Genomic DNA, 23,504 nt, shown 5'->3' on the forward strand with positions numbered 1-23,504 from the left:
GTCCTGGTTTTTGGGGTGGAATCAGTTGATCTGAGGTCAGCCACTTCACCTTCACATGCAGTGTGTTGAACAGGGTGCGCCAGGCCCTGATGGTGGTATTTTGCAGGGTAGGTTGAATTCAGAGTCCCTTGCAAACTTGGAGAGTTTGTTGGGTCACCTGTCTGATTGTCAAGCAGAGTTAACTGATTTGATCACTGATTTTCAGTCTTGTTTTGCTGATACATAGATATGGTAGGAAATATCCAAAGAAAAACCAACAAGAATAATTGTTTTTTTGAGAGCCCATGCTCCTACAATGGAAAGCATAGGGGCATATCCAATTCCAGCTCCCATATTGCAATTCCTATGACTTCCACTAGGTGTCAAATCTTTGTTCAAGGCTTCAGGCTTGTAACATATGAGTTTTAGTTCAATGACACCAGTTTGGATATCCATGTTTGCGTGTGCGATAAATAGGACGCGCAGGTGCTAATATTTCCTATTTATAATACTTATTTTTGTATGAAATATTATAGTTTAATTACATTTTACAGTACTCGAGGACTAAATAGAAACGTATTTTGACTTTTGTAAAAAACGTTTAGGTGTAAATTTTCGGATTGCTTTCTCTGCATGTTGAACGAGTGGATTACTCAAATCGATGGCACCAACTAAATCGACTTTTTGGGATATGAAGAAGGATTTTTATCTAACAACATGACACTACATGTTATAGCTGGGACCCTTTGGATGACAAATCAGAGGAAGGTTTTCAAAAAGTTTATATTTAATTGCTATTTGTGAAATTCTGAAACCTGTGACGTTGGAAAAATTTGTTGATGTGGGGCGCCGTCCTCAAACAATCGCATGGAATGCTTTTGCAGTAAAGCCTACTGTAAATCGGACAGTGCAGTTAGAGTAACAAGAATTTAAGCTTTCAACCAATATAAGACTCTTGTATGCACCTAAATGTTTAATATCAATAAATTTTAAAGATGATGTATTTGAATTGTGAGCCCTTCAGTTTCAGTGGAAGTTGTCCCTAGCCTTAAGAAGTTTTAAGTACATGCTGGTTAATGATATCGCTGTACCATCCTTCTCCAGTTGGGCCTCCCCGTGTCTCTTGGTGAGCAAGGCAGATGGTTATCTTAGATTTTGCACTGACTACCGGAAGGTTAGTGTGACACAACCGGACAGTTACACACTCCCACGGATGGAAGATTGTGTTTACCAGGTTGGTGCTGCCCAGTTTTTCAGCTAGTTTGATTTGCTGAAGGGTTACTGGCAGGTGCCGTTGTCATCAAGAGATCGTGAAATATCTGCTTTTATTATTCCTTTAGGTATTGTCTCCTATACGGTCAGGAGTTTAGGCCTACGCAACCCTCCCGCTACGTTTCAGCGTCTTATGAATAGGGTGATCTCTGGCCTTGAAGGCTGTGCTGTTTATCTAGATGATGTGGTTGTTTTATAGTGACGCTTGGGAGCGCTACCTGGTGCAGATACGGACTCTGTTTGAATGTTTGGCTGAGGCCTGTCTCACTGTGAACTGAGCCAAATGTGAGTTTTCCCATGCAACAGTGACCTACCTCGGCAGAGTGGTCGGGCAGGGTCATGTTCTCCCGGTGTGGGCTAAAGTGGCCGCTATCGATCCGTTTCCACGGCCCACCACCAAGGAGCTGCAACGCTTTGTAGGTATGTTTGGGTATTATCGGGGGTTTTGTTTCAACTTCTCCACGGTTGTAGCACCTCTGACTGATCTGTTGAAGAAGAGGGCTGATTTAATCTGGTCTTCCTGCTGTCAGAGTGCTTTTGAAAATGTGAAACTGCTCCTTAGCTCTGACCCTGTGTTGGCTGCCCCATGATTGGAACTGCCTTTGGGCAGGGGCAGGTGCCGTGTTACTTCAAGCAGATGGGGGTGTTGAACATCCTGTTAGTTATTTCTCCCGAAGGTTTAACAGCTATCAGTTGAATTATTCAGTAGGGGTGAAGGAGGTCCTTGCAGCATTTTGAGGTATATGTGTGGTCCCTATTGTGGTTTACACTGACCCCCTTACTTTCCTGCACACCATGCTTTGCCCTCAAATCGCAGGATTATGCATTGTTGTTTGATCCTGCACGCGTTCCATTGGATGTACGACATGTATAAAGTGTGGATAATGTGGTGGCTGATGGCCTTTCCTGTGCACCGATTTAGTCGATCTTCGGACGCCTTCGCTGTTTTTTTATTTTTCGGTTGGTGGTCTGTACAGGGTTCATTTGGTCCTTCCTGTTGCTCTGGCTTCTGCTCTCCCGTTGCTTGGTCTCCATTTCTTTCTCTTAAATTGTTGCTTCCAGCTACCGTGGTTGCTGAGGTTGGATGGGGTCAGGTGATTTGGTTGTGTTGGTATCATCGGCATCCGGTTTGCCTATTACCTTTATGGTTTGTATAGTATTTTGTTTCTGAACCTTTATTAGTTATGGTTTTTGATCTGTTGTATTGGCATATTTGTGTGGTTGTGGGTTTTGTTTTCAGTTCTTTGTTAGTTCCTGATTTTCATAGGAGGGGGTGTTAGACCACCTCGGTTTCCCTGCCTCCTTCTCTGTGTTTGTGTTTACATTTGCAGATTGGGGACAGGTGGAGCTGATTGGGTCGTTAACGTGAGAAGTAGCACCTGGTTTTGGGATCAACTAGTTTATAAAAGGTCCTGGTGCCCAGTCTTGCCTCTTCCTCTCTCTCTCTCCACAAGCACCATTTTGTTTTCTGATCTGGTTGATTGTTTTTGATTAGGGGTACCTTTAACTCTTATACACACTTGACCTTCATCCATGCATTTCCATCACATCCCTCACATGCCTTTTTTCACACTTCACAAGTTAGTTTTCTTGTTCAAATCTAGGCTAAGCACTATGCCTCCCTCAATGTTGAACAACATCCCTTATTGTACAAGTAATATCCATAATATCCCTGACTCAGATATGATACGCCCTATCGCTTTGATAACACTGTTAGCGAAAACCCTTGCCAAAATCTTATCAGTATTCCGTAAACGTAGGCCTAACATTTTCCAGCCTCTCCCTGCTCCATTTGTTTTATAATATTTAACAATCCTGTGGACAATGATTCTGGAACTACCTGTGCCCGTTCCATGTACACATACAGGTGGTAAAATATCCACAAGTCGATGATAAAATTCACTTTTCAGCCCAACTGATGCCGGACATTTTATTCCTATTACTGGCCAAGGTAGCCTTCCGTATCTCCTTAACCATCATATATTTGTCATACATTTTCCGTTCAGCATCAGATAATTTAGCATCGATAAAACCTCACACCTCACTACAGCGTTGATCGCCCCCATACATGTCCTTCTTCAAAGTTATGTACAGGAGCCTGAGCTTCCATAAAGCCTGCCACATCATAACCCTCCAACGTATAAACTTTTTCCATCTCAATTTTAAGTTGTTTATTTAAAGCTATCCGCTCCCTCTCTAAAAGAAAATTCCTCCGTCTTGCATAGTCAACACTCAACCCTCTAATCTTCTCTTTTAGACCCACCACAATACAATATCAACACATTTAAAATCACTCAACAGTTCTGTTTAATACAATCATATCAATATATTTTTATTCTTTTAGTAGCTCAGCATTCAAACACCATACACCACCCTCTAGTAGGCAATACTATGACTCAGCAGGAACCCAAGAGAGGCATGATCACTTAAAACATTTAAATCATACGTAATCTTGTGAACATATTGCACCACATTTACATCCACTAAACAATAATCAATGCGGCTTTGCCTGAGACAATTTAAAACGACCTGCCTCGAGAAAGCTCTCACCTGGATTCATGCCCCGACATACATCACTCAATGATCCTTCTTTACCCCCAGCAAGACTAGCCTAGACGGATCAGAGCACAACAATGCACTCCTTGACATGTCCAGTTAAGTCAAACGAACGTTAAAATCTACCAACCAATATAGTTACCCACACAATGTTGCTCAAGTGACTGAAAAAACACACCTCGGTCAATCTCATTATTAGGTGCTTAAACATTCAAAAAATGTCAAACTTAAAAGCCTACCCTAATATTCTGCAGACTATCCCGCTTAATTAAAATAGCAACCCCACACGTCCTCTAACTACCATTATTAAAATAAAGCAAATCCATCCATCGCTTTCTTACTCCATCCATCATACTGTCAGTCCAGTGTGTCTTGAAGGCATAAAATAACAGCTCTAAGTAGGCTGCAAGGTCCGGTTCACAGACGTGGTGCATTCGCTACCGTATTCTACAAAGTTCGAGATGTTGGAGGGGCCCGAATACTTCCTTGTGATACACATTTGTATTCAGCCTGGCCACGCAGTCTGGGACTGCCATGATTTTTTTATGTCGGCGATGCAGAATACAAGGGCATTATGCTAGAGTGTGTCGCGAAAACGGGGAGACCTTGCAATGGCTGTGGTGAGAGTGGCATCCACTGCATGTGTACTGGGCAGACACATTTATTTGTCACATACGCATGGTTAGCAGGTGTTAATGCAAGTGTAATGAAATGCTTCTGTGTGGCAAATGTGGCAAAAGGTCACAAAGTTCAAGGGGGCCGAATACTTTCGCAAGGCACTGTAGCTGAAAACTCTCTAGGCAAGTAGTGTCACAATATACTCTACTACTTCAGTTAAGCAAAATCTAGACTTCCTTAGATTTCGTGCACCAGCTGTTGTTTACAAATATGCACAGACCACCCCCTTCATCTTACCGGAGTGTGCTGTTCTATGTTGCCGGTGCAGCGTATAGCCTCTAACTGAAAATCCATGTCGTCATTCAGCCACGATTTCGTGAAACATAGGATATTACAGTTTTTCATGTCCCGTTGGTAGGATATTCGTGATCGTACCTCGTCTAATTTATTGTCCAAAGATTGCACGCTGGCGAGAAGTATTGCCGGTAACAGCAGCTTACCCACTAGCATTCTGCCGTTCCTGACGAGGCTTCCTGCTCTTTGTCCTCTGTACCTGCATTGCTTCCTTTTTGCAAATAACGGGGATGTCGGCCCTGACGGGTGTTTGGAGAATGTCCTGTGCGTCTTGCTTGATGTAGAAAAAATATTTGTCTAATCCGAGGTGAGTGATTGCTCTCCTGATATCCAGAGGCTCTTTTCTGCAGTAAGATACGTTTTCAGAAACATTATGTGAAAAACCCCCACAATAGCACAATTGGTTGGGCGCCTGTGAAACTGCTGCCGTTTAAGAGTAATTCCCTTCCAGGATCGCGTACCCTCTGCGGTTCTGGTGTCTCAGTCGCTTGCCATGTGTCCATACCAATATGGTCGGTCATTGATGTCTTGTTGTTTTAGCAGACAAAAAAAACAGAAGGTGAACCTTCTCTACGGTTAGGGTTTTTGTTTAAGGAGTCCACAAGGTTGATCTGATGCCTTCAAGCTAATGGAAAGCCAGGGGGAGGGTTGCACTTCGCTTGCTGAATGGGGGAGTCGAGGGATCCGAGCACAGGTCTGCCCAGGTTGTAGAACCCTATAGTTGACCACTTTAGTAGAGTTGGTTCGTTGGTTTTAGATGTCTTCATCCTTGGACTTTCATCCATTTTAGGTCCAGGTAGGGATAGGGTTAGGGTGGGGGTTAGTGAGGTTAGGATAAAGGTGGGGTTAGGGTTAGGGGAGTCCTTCTATTGGTCAAGGTGTTAAAGGTGGTGAAAACCGGCCAGCAGAGAGGAAATTGCCCCCGGAGCCGTCCTCCACTGCTGATTGGCCGAGTGTCACTCCGTGTCCGTCCGTTATTGGATCCTGGATGTTTTTGTTCATCAATACGTTTAAGAATAATTCCCTTCCAGGATCCTTACTCTGAAGCGATTGCTGTGTATTCACGTCTAGCTGGTGCTGTCGCAGCGTGCTTTGCTGTGGGATCAGGCAATGCGGTTGAGTTGCTGGTCCGGTGTCTCAGTTGCTTGCCATGTGTCCATACCAATACGGTCTGTCATTGAGTTATTTGAGCAGACAAAAACCCTGAAGGTGAACCTTCTCTATGGTTGTCATGCATCCACCCTTTGAGCTCCGTCCATCGTCCTCGTAGATACATACTTGGTTTAGGGTCAGGCAAAAACCATAGAAGGGTGCTCCCTTCCAGGAACCCAGCTTCTCAGTTGGTTGCCATGTGTCCATCCCAAGCATGTCAGTCAGTCGGCCTTGAGAGTTTGATCAGACAAGAACCCAGGAAGTTTAACCTCTATGGTTGTCATACATCCACCCCAAATGTCAGTCCTTCGTACTCAGTGGTTGAGATGGCAAGAACTAGTGAGGCCACTCGCTTCCAGGATCATGGTTCCCCATAGGGTGTCATTCTTAGCCAGTGAGTTGTTGTCGCTATGTTGTTCAAGTCTCGTAGTGGTCGGCTCAGTATGAGCGAGACGGGGCCGGGTGTCCGAAGTTTCCGAAGCTGGTTTTTATATCTGACGGATCCTCTTCCCCCTCAAACTGCACCTGGTCTCCCTTCCGGGTTAGGTTAAATGGCTGGAAGGGAAGTGCATTAGCGTCGAAGGCTTACAATGGGCAGACCGATATGAGTGTGTCTGATCTGTGGAAAACCGATGAGATAGACATTTACCAACTTATAGCCATATTTACAAAAACGCTATGCAAGTGGTTTCTTCATTCTGCGAATTTCCTGCTGCCGAACAGAGCCAACTTCCTCCTGCCCATTCCACACTCCAAGCCAAAGGCTTTCAGAATGTCCAATGAGTACAACAGAGCACATCTACTGATCACCTCTGCGAATCTCGGGCTTTGCGACTTTGATAGGCCCAACGTCCTGAACAGATCGCAGCTTAAGGTAGGCCATTTTCCGCAGGCTCCCCATCGGGAAACCAAAGAACAGGACTGAGCCGGAACTGTTAAGCAATGAGTGGGGCAATAGGCATGCACTTTTCCACCTTTTCCGATCTTCCCTTTTCCAGGGTATCTTCATTCCTCTATCTCAACATGACATCCGCAACAACTCCCAACTTTTCCTTCACAAATAAGTCAGGGATCTGTATATTATCTTCCTTATTCCTCACTCATCTCCTTTGTGACCTTCCACCCTGCTTCCTCAGCGAGGAGGTCACACATGAGATGGATTCACTGCCGGACATTGTCCTAGAATGTGGGACAGTTTCCAGTTTGTGCCCGCATCTCCTACACAAGGCTTGTTCCTCCCTCAAGCCAACACCTCCCTTGTAGGATATATGTTCGCCCTTAACTGAATCGCAGCTAGAACCACACTTTCACGGATTCTCAAGCCAGCTGTTACTGGTCTTGTCTTGATGGAACATACCAATTCCATCCCCTTGGACTGGCAACGCTGCCCAGTCCTTTAACTCTTTGTCTCCAGTTTGATGGGGTTTTGCACACCTGCTTGTGCTTCTTCTGCACTACGTTAACTCCCTTCATGCTAGTGCCCTCCTCCTCAACTGGGTATGTTCCCAATTCCGGAGTTTTATCTGGGTCTCCTGCCCTCACCCACAACTTAATTCACTAACTTTGCGGCATATGTCGTCACCGCCCTGGTCAGTGCGTCTGACGACAATGATAGGTTGAATAACCTTCGATCCTGGATTGCTGGTATCAATTTAGCCTATTTCGGACGTATGATGGAGCCACCTTTATGGCTGTTTTTATTATACCGTCCAGGATTGTCAACTCCACTGACCCTATGTCCCCGTGGTTCACCTTATATATCATCCGGGGGACTGCATAGGAGTTCAGTATCGTTACTTTATGGCTGGGTTTGCGTGGCACTTTATTTATCTTGCTGACCCACTCAAAGGATTTGTCTTCTCAAATCCGGTTTAGCAATTCCCAGCCAGGGGTTCACTTTCAGGCCCAGATATTTTAATGATTTATCTGGGTGAATCAGGTGTAGCTTTTCCCCTTCAGTCGTCCAGGGCTGACAATTGTTGATGGTGAAAGCCACTCCCCCTCATCTCACCATAAATCCATGACACTTCCTTGGTTGCACGTGCAAACCAGAAAGTTGACAAAAGATTTCTAATACTTTTATGTTGCATGCCTGCACATGAGCTGCTCATAAGCACCAAATCATTGGGAAATGCCAAGGTAGTTACTTTCTGTCCATCGAACATATATCCTTCTCCGATATCTTCCAACTTGTGGATCAGAAGGTCGACTGCCAAATTGAAGAGAAGAGGGGACATTGGGTACTCTTCACTTCACTTTGATAGGCGGTGAGGTTCCTTCCTTAACCTTTACTCTCATGTAATCCTCTTCGTAGGAGTTTTTGATACAAGTTCTGCCTTACTGGATGATTGGTATTGACCTAGACCACTGAATTCCACACTCCTTCCCCACCGTTCTGTGTACATTTCTGTTATTTTATCAACAGATATACCACATTCCCTGTTTGCTGTGCCATCGAGGATGAATTCACCCACCTTTCCCCTGTTCTTTTCAAACAGTTTTTGATACTGCTTAATTTAAGGTATAGGGGGCAGCATTTTCACTTTTGGATAAATAGCGTGCCCAATTTCAACTTCCTGCTACTCATGCCAAGAATATAAGATATGCATATTATTAGTAGATTTGGATAGAAAACACTGAAGTTTCTAAAACTGTTTGAATCATGTCTGAGTATTACAGAACTTATGTAGCAGGCAAAACCCCAAGGACTAACCGTTCAGATTTTTTTTAGGTCTCTGTCTGGTCAATGTCTTCTCGTTGGCAAACAATATTTCTTAGGAACTTGTTTTCAGTTCCTACCGCTTCCACTGGATGTCACCAGTCTTTGGAATTTGGTTGAGGTTATTCATTTGTGCAATGAAGAAGTAGGCCATCTAGGAACTGTGTAAAACTGTTGAGAGTTGCGCAAGACGTGAAAAGTAGCATGGTTTGTTGTGTTCCCGTATTGAACACAGATTTGGATATATATGGACTTCCATGTCTGCAACTCTTTCCTAATTTCTCCCTCTACACAAGTCACTATCGGTGACCGGTCAGCAGGCATTGTTAGCCCTGCTATTCTTGAGCCCCAATCTATGCCTTCTTCCTTATCGTTATCTATCACTCCCAGTGATAGTTTACGCCTTATCCAATTAATTTGTTTTTAAGGACGTGTTCGTACCCAACACTTTGGCAATAAGTCGTGCTGGGCTCCTTTCACTTTATACTTCATTCCGAGCTTTATTATAGCCCTCTCTTCACCTGGCGTCCAGTATTCCCAAATTCTGGCCTCATTACACAACAATGTAGATGTCTTATATGTTGAGACAACCCGCTTCTTGACCCAAACTTTCTTGGACAAGCTTGACAACAAAATGTCCTCGCCTTGCCCCTTGGAGATCCCTGTACTCCCTTACATTTCTGCACATGACAGGCTTTTGAGTGTCATTTCGCCCCCACTCTTCCACATCTGTAACACTTAAAAGTTCTGCTGCACCTTTTTGTGTTAAATCGTTAAGTGGTCGACCAGCCTACTGACAGACTTTACCACCGCTCCACATATCATGCATTCTTGCCCAGTGAAGGGTATAACAATGCATATCCCCTCTCTGGCTACCTCCTTGCCCTCTTTCTCATGGGTCCCCCTTCTGGGTTTGTTCGCCTTTTTTTAAGGGCTCGGACCCTCACTCGTTCCCTTTACTCTTCCTCCCAGAGCTCCATGAGTAACAGCAGTTACCATTAACTCTTCCTCCAAGCTTCCCCCCTCTGGGAGCTCAGTAGGAATTGCCGTCCCGTACTTGTTGCTCCCGGGACTTAGAGCTGTGGTAGATCTTGTTCGCTTGACCAGCAGTCGTCCGGATACTCCCACCGTTGTTGCCATACAAACCTTTAAAAAAAGCACAACACAAAGAATTACTCAGTTATTTAATTAAACAGAACAAACCTTTACATAATACATAAATGAACACGTTACACTTCTAAAATCTGAACAAGAACACCAAAATAGAAAATTGAACAGACAGTTAGAATAAATTACAGACATTTTACACTTCTAAAATCTAAACAAGCACACCAAAAAAGAAAACCACACCAAACAATCTATAAAAGTATTCGGAAGAGGAAGTTATGTTGTAGGTCGGCTCCCCTCCTTCCTTTTACACCTTCTCCTGCAGCTTTAACCTCCTTGACGCCTTTTTTAGTCTGACTTGAGTTAAGTTGGTGCATACCTTTTTTCAATGTGACAATGGGGGAGTGGTGGGGCGACTTGCTCTTCCGCTTTGGCGTAAGTTCACCTGAGGATGTCTGACAGAGCCATCTCAAAATTCAGACTCGACTGTTACATAGTTTACAAGTACATTTTGATAATTGAATGTGTCCTGTCAGAATAGCTGATCTTACTGGAGGTTGTCTGGCTGTCTGTTCCTCATCTTCATCCTCTTCCACCACCTCAGAGTCCCCGTCGGACGTGCCAGACTCCTGGTACATCACCTTGGTCTCTTCAGGGGTGGTGCTCCCCTCGGAGAGGGAGGCGTCCTCTCTCACCTTCCGCTTTCTTTTTCCTGAGGTGGAGGGCTGGTTCTCTGCAGCGACTGTGGTATCTTCCCCCTTCAGTGCAGCCTCAGAGTGCCCTGATTTCATTGGCGGCATAAAATTTGTCTGCCGACTGGATGTTGTGGCACATGAAGTCGGCCACCTTTTCCCTGTCAATCTTCCGGAGCATGGTTTTTACCTGTAAGACCCACACACACACAAAGATTTGATATTATTGATATTACTTCAGACAACAGTAGAATACGATCTTACAATAATTAGATTCCTATCTAATCTATCCTACATGAGTGTAAATGGAGGTCCGCAGGTCAGTGAAGGTAGGACTTTTGGACAGACTCATCTCCTTCCACACCTCCCTCAGGTAGGCAGGCAGGTTCTTTGTGGAATTTAAAAGTGCTGGGCCTTCTTTGCCCCTGAGAGACAGTGCTTGAATTTCAGAAAGTCTGAAAACCTTTGTCAGCGACATCTGGACCATGCCATACTCTCAATTAGTTTTTCCCCCACCTAATAGAAATTGAACAGAAAACAAACACGCAAATACACATTACGCTCCGGCGACTGCAATTGTTTCCAAAAATAACCAACCAAGCAAACCCAGCCAGCTGTATTTTATAGACTTATATTGATCAGATACACCCTAGACGGGTCACATTTTGCCTCTTTCACCAACATGTTTTTATACAGGCCTGGTCTGTGGCCGTATATGTAGGTAAAGTAGACACACCGGTACTGATTCCTGTGTCCTTGTTTCTTCCAATGTTTCTGTGGGAAAATGAAAATAATTAAAGGCAGCTTCATAATCCCACGCCATAATGCACTCTATACGTGTGTATACCTGTGACATCACAGATTGAGAAGAGGGATTTTGCCTTGGTAAGAGACTGGCACTCCAGCAGGCTCTTTTTGGACACCACCTTGCCGTCTTTCACCTTTACCTGGTGAAGGGAAACTGGTCGTCTCATGGACTTGTTAATGCCCTTCATCAACCAGTTGATCCCCTTCCATTGAACCCATTAAAAAAAACACACACACACAATCAAATACTGTATTGTTAATTAATGCTTGTGAGACTAAAGAGAAAGAAAGAACTCTTACTCTTGCTTACTGTCGTATTTTGTCATGGTCTGTCAGGAAAAGGAGAGAGGACTGGTAGGTCTCATTCTTGGCCATGTCATTCAAAAATTGCATCCCCCTCTTGACCGTTGAGGCACAATTTTCCCTAAGCTTATAATTTGGATTGGGGCCCTCACAGGTCTTCCTGAATCCCCCCGATAAACACACCTAATCAAAAAACAACATTTTAGACTAGAATTACAATCTCATGAGGCCACATGTTTCAGTCAGGCGGTTTATCATATTATTTTCAAACACAACTCTGCCACTATTTAAAGAAACAGTACTTACTCATAGCAGATCCCGGAAAGATGAGTTTGCAGCTAGATCCGGACACTGTGGGCTCCTCTCTCTGGTCCCCTGAACCTGTTGCTTTGTGTCGGTCTGCCTCTGCCTGAAAGTTGAGGGCCTTCTTTGCCGGACTCACCCTGACAATCCCCATCTTCCTTTTCAGCAGCTGGTACTTCTTCCTCACTCTATGCAGCTCAGCGATCAACTTCAGGTTGTCCTCTTTAATGGATTGTTTGGTCTCACTTCTCATTGTCAGTGCCTCAACCCTTTCTTGCACAGCTTTTTTCAGTCTCAGGATTGGTGCGTGGCAGTAGCAGAATCCTCTTTGCAGTCCACTTCCTCCTCTGCTTCTGTTGGTGAACATAGTATTTCCTCCTCCCCTTCTTTCCTTAGTCTCCACAATATCCAAATATGTTGCCAGTGGGAAGGCAGGGATCGATGCCCTCCGGCACCAGCCTCTCCATCGTCAGCCGTCTCCAAAGGTCCTCTAAAACCTGTCTGTTGAGCTCTGTGTGGGAGTCTATATGCCAGTCTAGTCTGCTGAGATGTGTGGATCATCCTGTCACTGGACACTGCTCCTGCCTGACATTGACAAGGCCCGACTGCCAATTACAAAGGAGCACCCTTTCTTCACTGTTCCTCACAAGGTGTATATACCTAAGGTGCTGACTGAAGCCAATGACAACCGTATAGCAAAGTGGACATGAGCGCACTAGAGCCATCTATACTATTGAAAAGTTAAATAACCTTAACACAATCCCTTTAGCAATACAGAAAGTACAATGCTTCAGGCTGCTTAATTGATGCTTGTAAACACACGAGACGAGACCACTCCTCACCTTAAGCATATCCCAGTTTAGGTCACCTAACAGAACAAACTCTGAAGCTAGATGGGGGGCGATCAATTCACAAATGGTGTCCAGGGCACAGCTGGGAGCTGAGGGGGGTCGGTAGCAGGCGGCAACAGTGAGACTTATTTCTGAGAGTAATTTTCAAAATTAGTAGTTCGAACTGTTTGGGTATGGACCTGGAAATTATAACATTAATTTGCAGGCAATCTCTGCAGTAGACTCCTCCCCCTTTGGCAGTTCTATCTTGACGGAAAATGTTATAGTTGGGTATGGAAATCTCAATTTTTGGTGGCCTTCCTGAGCCAGGATTCAGACACGGCAAGGACATCAGGGTTAGCAGAGTCTGCTAAAGCAGTGAGTAAAACAAACTTAGGGAGGAGGCTTCTGATGTTGACATGCATGAAACCAAGGCTTTTTCGATCACAGAAGTCAACAAATGAGGGTGCCTGGGGACATGCAGGGCCTGGGTTTACCTCCACATCACCGGCGGAACAGAGGAGGAGGAGTATGAGCGTGCGGCTAAAGGCTATCAAAACTGGTCGCCTAGAGCGTTGGGGACAGAATAAAAGGAGCAGATTTCTGGGTATGGTAGAATATATTCAGGGCATAATGCGCAGACAGGGGTATGGTGGGGTGCAGGTAAGCCCAGGCACTGGGTGATGATGAGAGAGGTTGTATCTCTTGACATGCTGGTTGTAATGGGTGAGGTCACTGCATGTGTGGGAGGTGGGACAAAGGAGGTATCAGGGGTATAAAGAGTGGAACTAGGGGCATTATTGTAAACTAAAACAATGATAACTAACCTGAACAACGGTATACAAGGCATATTGACATTTGAGAGAGACATACAGCGAGGCATACAGTAATCACAGGTGTTGAATTGGGAGAGCTAGCTAAAACAGTAGATAAAACAGTAGGTGAGACAACAACAGCTAATCAGCTAGCACAACAACAGCAGGTAAAATGGCGTTGACTAGGCAGGGAGGGTCGGATTAACTACACACACTTCCGGCGTGTGTGTACTTCCGGCGCCGACTGAGATGGCCGCCTCGCTTCGCGTTCCTAGGAAACTATGCAGTTTTTTGTTTTTTTACGTGTTATTTCTTACATTAGTACCCCAGGTCATCTTAGGTTTCATTACATACAGTCGAGAAGAACTACTGAATATAAGATCAGCGTCAACTCACCATCAGTACGACCAAGAATATGTTTTCCGCGACGCGGATCCTGTGTTCTGCCTTACAAACAGGACAACGGAATGGATCGCATGCAGCGACCCAAGGAAACGACTCCGAAAAAGAGGGAAACGCGGCGGTGTTCTGGTCAGACTCCGAAAAAGGGCACATCGCGCACCACTTCCCAGTATTCTTCTTGCCAATGTCCAGTCTCTCGACAACAAGGTTGATGAAATCCGAGCAAGGGTGGCATTCCAGAGGGACATCAGAGACTGCAACGTTCTCTGCTTTACGGAAACATGGCTTACTGGGAAGACTCTATCCAGGGCGGTGCAGCCAACGGGTTTCTCCACGCATCGCGCCGACAGAAACAAACATCCCTCTGGTAAGAAGAGTGGCGGGGGCGTATGCCTCATGACTAACGGGACATGGTGTGATGAAGGAAACATACAGGAACTCAAATCCTTCTGTTCACCTGATTTAGAATTCCTCACAATCAAATGTAGACCGCATTATCTTCCAAGAGAATTCTCTTCAATTATAATCACAGCCGTATATATCCCCCCCAAGCAGACACATCGATGGCTCTGAACAAACTTTATTTAACTCTTTGCAAACTGGAAAACATTTATCCGGAGGCTGCATTCATTGTAGCTGGGGATTTTAACAAAGCCAATCTGAAAACAAGACTCCCTAAATTTTATCAGCATATCGATTGCGCAACCAGGGGTGGTAAAACCTTGGATCATTGTTACTCTAACTTCCGCGACGCATATAAGGCCCTGCCCCGCCCCCCTTTTGGAAAAGCTGACCACGACTCCATTTTGCTGATCCCTGCCTACAGGCAGAAATTAAAACAAGAGGCTCCCACGCTGAGGTCTGTCCAACGCTGGTCAGACCAAGCTGACTCTACACTCCAAGACTGCTTCCATCACGTGGACTGGGACATGTTTCGTATTGCGTCAGATGGGAATATTGACGAATACGCTGATTCGGTGTGCGAGTTCATTAGAACGTGCGTCGAAGATGTCGTTCCCATAGCAACGATAAAAACATTCCCTAACCAGAAACCGTGGATTGATGGCAGCATTCGCGTGAAACTGAAAGCGCGAACCACTGCTTTTAATCAGGGCAAGGTGACTGGAAACATGACCGAATACAAACAGTGCAGCTATTCCCTCCGCAAGGCTATTAACCAAGCTAAGCGTCAGTACAGAGACAAAGTGGAATCTCAATTCAATGGCTCAGACACAAGAGGCATGTGGCAGGGTCTACAGTCAATCACGGACTACAAGATGAAATCCAGCCCAGTCACGGACCAGGATGTCTTGCTCCCAGGCAGACTAAACTTTTTTGCCCGCTTTGAGGACAATACAGTGCCACTGACACGGCCTGCAACGGAAACATGCGGTCTCTCCTTCACTGCAGCCGAGGTGAGTAAGACATTTAAACGTGTTAACCCTCGCAAGGCTGCAGGCCCAGACGGCATCCCCAGCCGCGCCCTCAGAGCATGCGCAGACCAGCTGGCCGGTGTGTTTACGGACATATTCAATCAATCCCTATACCAGTCTGCTGTTCCCACATGCTTCAAGAGGGCCACCATTGTTCCTGTTCCCAAGAAAGCTAAGGTAACTGAGCTAAACGTCTACCGCCCCGTAGCACTCACTTCCGTCATCATGAAGTGCTTTGAGAGACTAGTCAAGGACCATATCACCTCCACCCTACCTGACACCCTAGACCCACTCCAATTTGCTTACCGCCCAAATAGGTCCACAGACGATGCAATCTCAACCACACTGCACACTGCCCTAACCCACCTGGACAAGAGTAATACCTATGTGAGAATGCTGTTCATCGACTACAGCTCGGCATTCAACACCATAGTACCCTCCAAGCTCGTCATCAAGCTCGAGACCCTGGGTCTCGACCCGCCCCTGTGCAACTGGGTACTGGACTTCCTGACGGGCCGCCCCCAGGTGGTGAGGGTAGGCAACATCTCCTCCCCGCTGATCCTCAACACGGGGCCCCACAAGGGTGCGTTCTGAGCCCTCTCCTGTACTCCCTGTTCACCCACGACTGCGTGGCCACGCACGCCTCCAACTCAATCATCAAGTTTGCGGACGACACAACAGTGGTAGGCTTGATTACCAACAACGACGAGACGGCCTACAGGGAGGAGGTGAGGGCCCTCGGAGTGTGGTGTCAGGAAAATAACCTCACACTCAACGTCAACAAAACTAAGGAGATGATTGTGGACTTCAGGAAACAGCAGAGGGAACACCCCCCTATCCACATCGATGGAACAGTAGTGGAGAGGGTAGCAAGTTTTAAGTTCCTCGGCATAAACATCACAGACAAACTGAATTGGTCCACTCACACTGACAGCGTCGTGAAGAAGGCGCAGCAGCGCCTATTCAACCTCAGGGGGCTGAAGAAATTCGGCTTGTCACCAAAAGCACTCACAAACTTCTACAGATGCACATTCGAGAGCATCCTGGCGGGCTGTATCACCGCCTGGTACGGCAACTGCTCTGCCCTCAATTGTAAGGCTCTCCAGAGGTTAGTGAGGACTGCACAACGCATCACCGGGGGCAAACTACCTGCCCTCCAGGACACCTACACCACCCGTTGTTACAGGAAGGCCATAAAGATCATCAAGGACATCAACCACCCGAACCACTGCCTGTTCACCCCGCTATCATCCAGAAGGCGAGGTCAGTACAGGTGCATCAAAGCTGGGACCGAGAGACTGAAAAACAGCTTCTATCTCAAGGCCATCAGACTGTTAAACAGCCATCACTAACATTGAGTGGCTGCTGCCAACACACTGTCATTGACACTGACCCAACTCCAGCCATTTTAATAATGGGAATTGATGGGAAATGATGTAAATATATCACTAGCCACTTTAAACAATGCTACCTTATATAATGTTACTTACCCTACATTATTCATCTCATATGCATATGTATATACTGTACTCTACATCATCGACTGCATCCTTATGTAACACATGTATCACTAGCCACTTTAACTATGCCACTTTGTTTACTTTGTCTACACACTCATCTCATATGTATATACTGTACTCGATACCATCTACTGTATGCTGCTCTGTACCATCACTCATTCATATATCCTTATGTACATGTTCCTTATCCCCTTACACTGTGTATAAGACAGTAGTTTTGGAATTGTTAGTTAGATTACTTGTTGGTTATCACTGCATTGTCGGAACTAGAAGCACAAGCATTTCGCTACACTCGCATTAACATCTGCTAACCATGTGTATGTGACAAATACAATTTGATTTGATTTGAGTGCGGCTGGGGCCGACAGATAAAACATAAACAAGCAGAATGGAGTACCGTGATTAATGGACAGTCCAGCATGCATCAGCTATGTAGCCAAGTGATCAGTGTCCAGGGGGCAGCGGTGGATGGGGCAGGGAAGCTAGACTGGCGAGTATTATCCAGGTTTTAAAAAACTGGCTGGCTGTGCAGAAGGTAAAAGCCGCTAGCAGTGGCTAACAATGACTAAATAGCTAGTTAGCTAGTTAGCTTCTGGAGGTTCTTGAATGTGTTCTAAAAATGTTAAACATAATAGCGATTCCGTATCACATTGGGTAAGGCAGGTTACCGGAAGGTATAATCAAATTAAAAATCGAATAGAGATTGAAAGTAAATATGGGTCCAGTGAGTGGTTGGGACGCGGCGATTCAGACGGTTAGTAGGCCAGGGCTAAACAAGCTAGCAGTTAGCAGGCCGAATTAGCAAGCAAGGAGATAGCAAGGGCTAGAAAGTTAGCCTTTGGGGGACGTCGCGATGGGGTGAGTCTGTTTATGCCTCTTCATGCGGTGACATCGATAGACCGGTCGTGGGTCCATATGCTTCGGTGGTAGCACAGGAGCTCTGGCCGGGCCAGCTTCAAGCTAAGTGGATGGAAACGCTAGCCAGGAGTAATCATCCGGGGTTGCGGTTAGCTAGTTGTGAAGATCCAGCTGAAAATGTTCCGTTTGCGGTGGGAATCCGGGGATAAAAAATAATAGGTCCGTTATGCTCTGGTTAGAGTCTCGTTGTTCGAACTGGCGAGAGATTTCCGAGCTAAAGGTTAGCTGATGACCGGTTAGCAATGGTTTGCTGACTGATAGCTGGTAGTTAGCTGGCTAGCTTCAGTTGAGGGGTTCCGGATCCAGAGTAAATATAAATACTTTAGAAAAAAAGGTGAGGCGGGTTGCAGGAGAGTATTTAGAAGTTGAGGTTGAGCGAAATGTTTTAAAGATATGCAAAAAATAAAATAAAAACGATATACACAAGGGACACGACACGACAAGACGTCTGACTGCTACGCCATCTTGGGTGAAGGCAGAGGGGAGAGTCTCACAATGGGCTCTGAAAGAACCCTATTTTTTTGGAGACAGACTAAGTGGGGTGGGTAAAGGTTTGATTTTCCCTTTGTTTTCTCCCATCACAACTTTTTCCACCTTTTCTCCTCTTTTCATAATCACCACCTCAGTGGAGTTTTGGTGTGTATTTGGTTTAGCCTCTGTTGGAACAAAAGTGGAGATGTTAGTGTCTGACCCAGAAAGGTCAGAATTTTTTTAATCAGAATGAGTCGCTACATTACTGATAATTGATGTTTGGGGTGGTTGTGTGGTCTCCAGGGGCCCTAGTCAATGTGGGTGCATTCCGGGAGTCAAGTTGGCTGCAGGGTCTGTGGATCACCTGTGCCTGGACAATGAGGGTCTTGGTCTGGGCTATGGTGTGTTTTGTCTGCACCATGATCGACTGGAGAGTGGGAAATTCCTCCTAAGTTCAAAGTCTACTAAAAATTCATCAGGGTCAAGTGGTGGGGAGGTGAACTGGGGGAAAGCAAGGGTGTCCCTATTAAGAGTGGGGGAAGGTATTGGTGGTATGTTGTCTAGAGCCTTAGTCGGTGTCGAAGCTACAGGTATGGTAACAGTGCCCCTTGAGGAAAGTCAAATTTGGAGGGGATGTTGGTTTGCTACTGACGGACCTGAGGAGCCAAAGTTGGTGCTTTAATTGCTCCAAGTCTCGGAGCTGGTCGTGTTGCCCTTACTACAGAAGATTGAGTGAGCCTGGAAGCCAGAGTGGATGGTAGTGTATCGGCTAGGACGTGTGGGGAAGGCCCTTAAATTGGTAAACTGGTCTTAGCTCCGGCTGTTGGACGACGTGGCCATGAGGCTTGAGTAGGTCGTCTGGCCTGTGTTAAGGTTGGGCTATTTTCAGTCTCGGGGTGGTGATAGGAGAAAGGGAATTGTCCTAAAGCACTAGTAGATGGTGGGTCTTCTAACAGTGATTGCACTATGGGGACTGTACTGTCACGTAATTTGCGCTTGTACCTGTGTTGGGCCCAACGAACTGCTGTCTGGAAGGCACTACTGCTAAACGGGAAGCCTGTAGGGGATAGTGTTTAGTATTCCCTGATAGTGTTCATGTAAGTTATGCATATTAGCTGATATCCAATTTTTGTATTGTCAGCTACTTTCTGCTTTGTCTCTGGGGGATGATGGTTTAATAAAGTCTGAGTTTAGTGACCTGTCTCATCATCCCCACTGGAAATGTCTGAGTGTTGAGTGCATGTTCAATGATTTGTTTGTAGTGTATGGCTTGTATCAATTTGAAGTAGGTTGTCTTCTTGATTTCTGGATAGTCTTTTTAGGTTTTCAGTTGTTGGTTCTTCGGTTGTCTTTGTTTGTTAGTTCTTAAATTGTCTTGCTGGATTAAAATGTAACTTTATTATTCAAAAACTTCCAAAAGTGAATTTCAATAAATCAAAGAAAAGGAAAAAAATGTATGAGAGCTGTCTTTGAGGAAGGGATATAAATCCTATTTGGAAGGGGAAGGGGGTGGGTTCTCGACCGATTCCAAGAAGGCTATTGGTTCATATTTGCCTCTGTTATTCTTTTTGGAAGAATGATATGTCCTAATTCTAATGTGTCCTAGTCTGATTGGATCGTAAAGTAGTGTTTACTAGTATGCTAGGTTGGGAGGGCATAAGCCAAGAACGTTTAGGCTGATGTTAGCTAGTATGGTAGGTTGAGAGTACAAGAGAACCCACTTATATCAGAAAGTAGAGGGGCAAATAGGCTAAAAAACTGTAGATAGAGAGAAAAAGAGGAAGACATTTAAATCAATATATATATTGTAAGAACAATGATAGTCTCCCCCAATCTGGGTATTGTGAAAAGCCACACCATTGTTCTTTTTTAAGGATATTTTTAAGATAATCAAAAAGTGATAAAAGAAAAATAATAAATGATACTACAATAGGATAGAATGTACCTGCATAGAAGTAAAATCTATCTAGGAAGGGCTCTTTAAAATGTACTAAAATGCCAACATAATCTATCTGGGTTCTAGTGGGTGTGGTTATGTAAATATCTATTGGTGTTGCATCATGGGTCTGTCTATATGGGGGGGATCCCGTGAATGGAATCCATGTCTTTGTCCATTACCAGAATCAGTAGGTGTGATATTTGGTTTATCAAAAACATCAGCAACCAACCAGAAAAATGTCAAGTTATATCTTTCAGACCAGTTCAAATTTATCCATACAGAAGTTTGTCAGCTTTCTGGAGTTACCATTTTGTCAATGTTTCCTTTATCATGAGTGGATGATTGAATGTGTGTTCGATCTCTCCAATAGGCCGAGCTTGTGTCGAACACAAAGAATTCTCCAAGAGTCTGTCAGTAAAATAACCATGGAGGGGTTGGACAGAGAATGTATAAAATAAAACTGATAATAAATGTTGTACTGGTTATTCTGCAGATTACCAGGCAGATAAGTGGGAGCAATGACACTGGCTATGAGGTTAAACCAAATCTCATATAAAATCACATTAAAACATACATACCAGATCAATTAGATCAGGGGTGTCAAAGTCAAATGGACGGAGGGCCAAATAAAAAATTTAGCTACAAGCCGAGGGCCGGACTGTTCGAATGTTCATTGAAAATTTTTTAAATGACGCATATAGTCTAGTGAACCTACTGAAAACCTAACAAATATATTCCAATATGATCAGATAAATAAAGCAATATTTTCTTATGGCTCTGTCAGTAATCTTTAATTTTCAACAGACACAAAAGACAAATTTCCTTTATATAAAAATCCCCATAACATGAACATTAAATGAAAGAAACCGGTATTCAAGGCACCATCAGTAGCCTATATTTTCTATTTTAGCAAAAGTGGGCTAAATTTACTTCAAAGAAAAAAACAATAATAGCAATTTTCTATCATCCACTCAACTGAAATATTTTTAAAATATAATTGGATTGAAATACAATAAAATAAAGTGCAAAAATCTATTAATCAAAAACAACACTTTGTTTAAGGAGAAGTAACATGCAGTGAAAACAAATATTAAACTTTAACTTTTAAACTTGAACTGAGTAAAAACTCTAAATATGTGATTGCACAGTAATGTTCACTTGTTTGAGGTTGAGGGTGATACTTGGTGGTGTCCCATCTTTTCCACAAGTTCATCAATGTTCGGGGTAAGGCTCTGAGCTGAGGAAATCCTCAGAATTGAGTGGAGGTGTTCAGCAGTAAGTCGACTTCTGTGTGATGTTTTGTTCAAGTTCATCAAAGAAAACAGTTGTTCACACAGGTATGTGCTGCCAAACATAGACAACGTTTGAGCAGCCTGGATGCGCAGCTGGGGCATTGTGTCGGGGAGGAAACGGGCGAACTCCGCAGCACCCACTGCCGCATATTTTGCCCTCAGTGCATCATTGCATTGGAGGTCAATCAACTCCATTTGGAGGTTTGGTGGTGAGCTTTCCACGTCAACAGCAAATGGGTTACCGAGCAGTTCCAACCTGCTTTTTTGTGCTTCAAAGTCAGCAAATCGGCGTCGAAAGTCAGCGGCAAGCATACCTATTTTATCAGCCAACTGTGCGCTCGGGAACGCACTGGTAGAGAGCTTCTCTTTCATGGTCTGGCAGCTGGGAAAGTGGCTCAAATTTTCTTTCCGCATCTGCGTCTCCCACAGAGTCAGTTTGGTTTTAAATGCCTTCACTGTACTGTACATATCAGAGATGACACGATCCCGACCCTGCAGCTGCAAGTTCATTGCATTCAGATGACTCGTAATGTCACACAGAAAAGCCATTTCACACAGAAACATTTCGTCTCGGAGTTGTGTTGTGTCTTTCCCTTTGCTGTCCAAGAACAGACAAATCTCCTCACGAAGCTCGAAACATCTTTGAAGCACCTTTCCCTGGCTTAGCCATCGCACCTCTGTGTGATAAGGCAAATCACCATGCTCCGTTTCTAACTCCGTCAGAAATGCCTTGAACTGGCGGTGATTCAAACCTTTGGCTCTGATAAAGTTAACTGTGCGCGTGATGATGCTCATTACATGCTCCATTTTCAAGGCTTTACCGCACAACGCTTCCTGGTGTATGATACAATGATAAGCTGTCAGCTCACCTGTCGCGTTTTCCTCTTGCATCTTTTCCCGTATCTTTGCCACCAGTCCGCTCCTGTGTCCACACATCGCAGGTGCTCCGTCGGTTGTCAAACCCACGAGTTTTTCCCAAGGCAGCTCCATCTCATTTACACATCTTGACACCTCTTCATACAAATCATGCCCCGTAGTTGTGCCATGCATAGGACGTAAAGCCAAAAACTCCTCTGTCACGCTTAGGCTGGAGTCCACTCCGCGGATGAAAATTGACAACTGGGCAATGTCAGAAATGTCGGTGCTCTCATCCACAGCCAAGAAATATGCAATGAAATCTTTTCCCTTTTTCACAAGCTGCTCTTTTAGATTGATGGACAACTGGTCTACTCTCTCGGCAATGGTGTTTCTGCTCAGACTCACATTTAAAAAGAGTTGCCTTTTTTCTGGGCAAACTTCGTCACAAACTTTAATCATGCAGTTTTTGATGAAATCCCCTCCGTAAATGGCCGGGCTGATTTAGCGATCTCTTCTGCCAAAATAAAACTGGCCTTGACAGCAGCCTGGCCTTGTGATTTGGCTTTTTTGAACAGAGCCTGTCGAGATTTGAGGCCTCGTTTTAATTCCTCTGCCTTTTGTAGCCTTTGTTCCATGTCCATATTCTTGTTTTTGTCCGCGTGTTTCGTTTCATAATGTCGTCTCAGATTATACTCTTTCAGTACCGCCACACTTTCTCCACACAGAAGACACACAGGTTTTCCAGCTACCTCCGTGAACAAATACTCCGACTCCCACCTTGTTTGAAACCCCCGGTTCTCAGTGTCCACCTTCCGTTTTGCCATTTTTGATGGGTATCTGAAAGTTAATTTTACTGTGATGCTGACAACTGCTGTGCCAATAAATATTGAAATGAAGCAGCCTACTGCTCGGTGCGTCACCGTTGCATTGTGGGAAATGTAGTATTGGTGCGTGTAAAAGATCTGCGGGCTGCCGGCTTGCTGCGGTCTGCGGGCCGGTTCTAATAACAAATCAAGATCATCCCAGGGGCCGTAAAAAACCTTCTCGCGGGCCGGATGTGGCCCGCGGGCCGGATGTGGCCCGCGGGCCTTGACTCTGACATATGTGAATTAGATAATTTAAAAAATGAATATTTAAATAAATAATCAAGTCACATGCCATGCT

Source organism: Oncorhynchus gorbuscha, linkage group LG14 (genome assembly GCF_021184085.1).
Source record: "Oncorhynchus gorbuscha isolate QuinsamMale2020 ecotype Even-year linkage group LG14, OgorEven_v1.0, whole genome shotgun sequence".
NCBI lineage: Eukaryota > Metazoa > Chordata > Actinopteri > Salmoniformes > Salmonidae > Oncorhynchus > Oncorhynchus gorbuscha.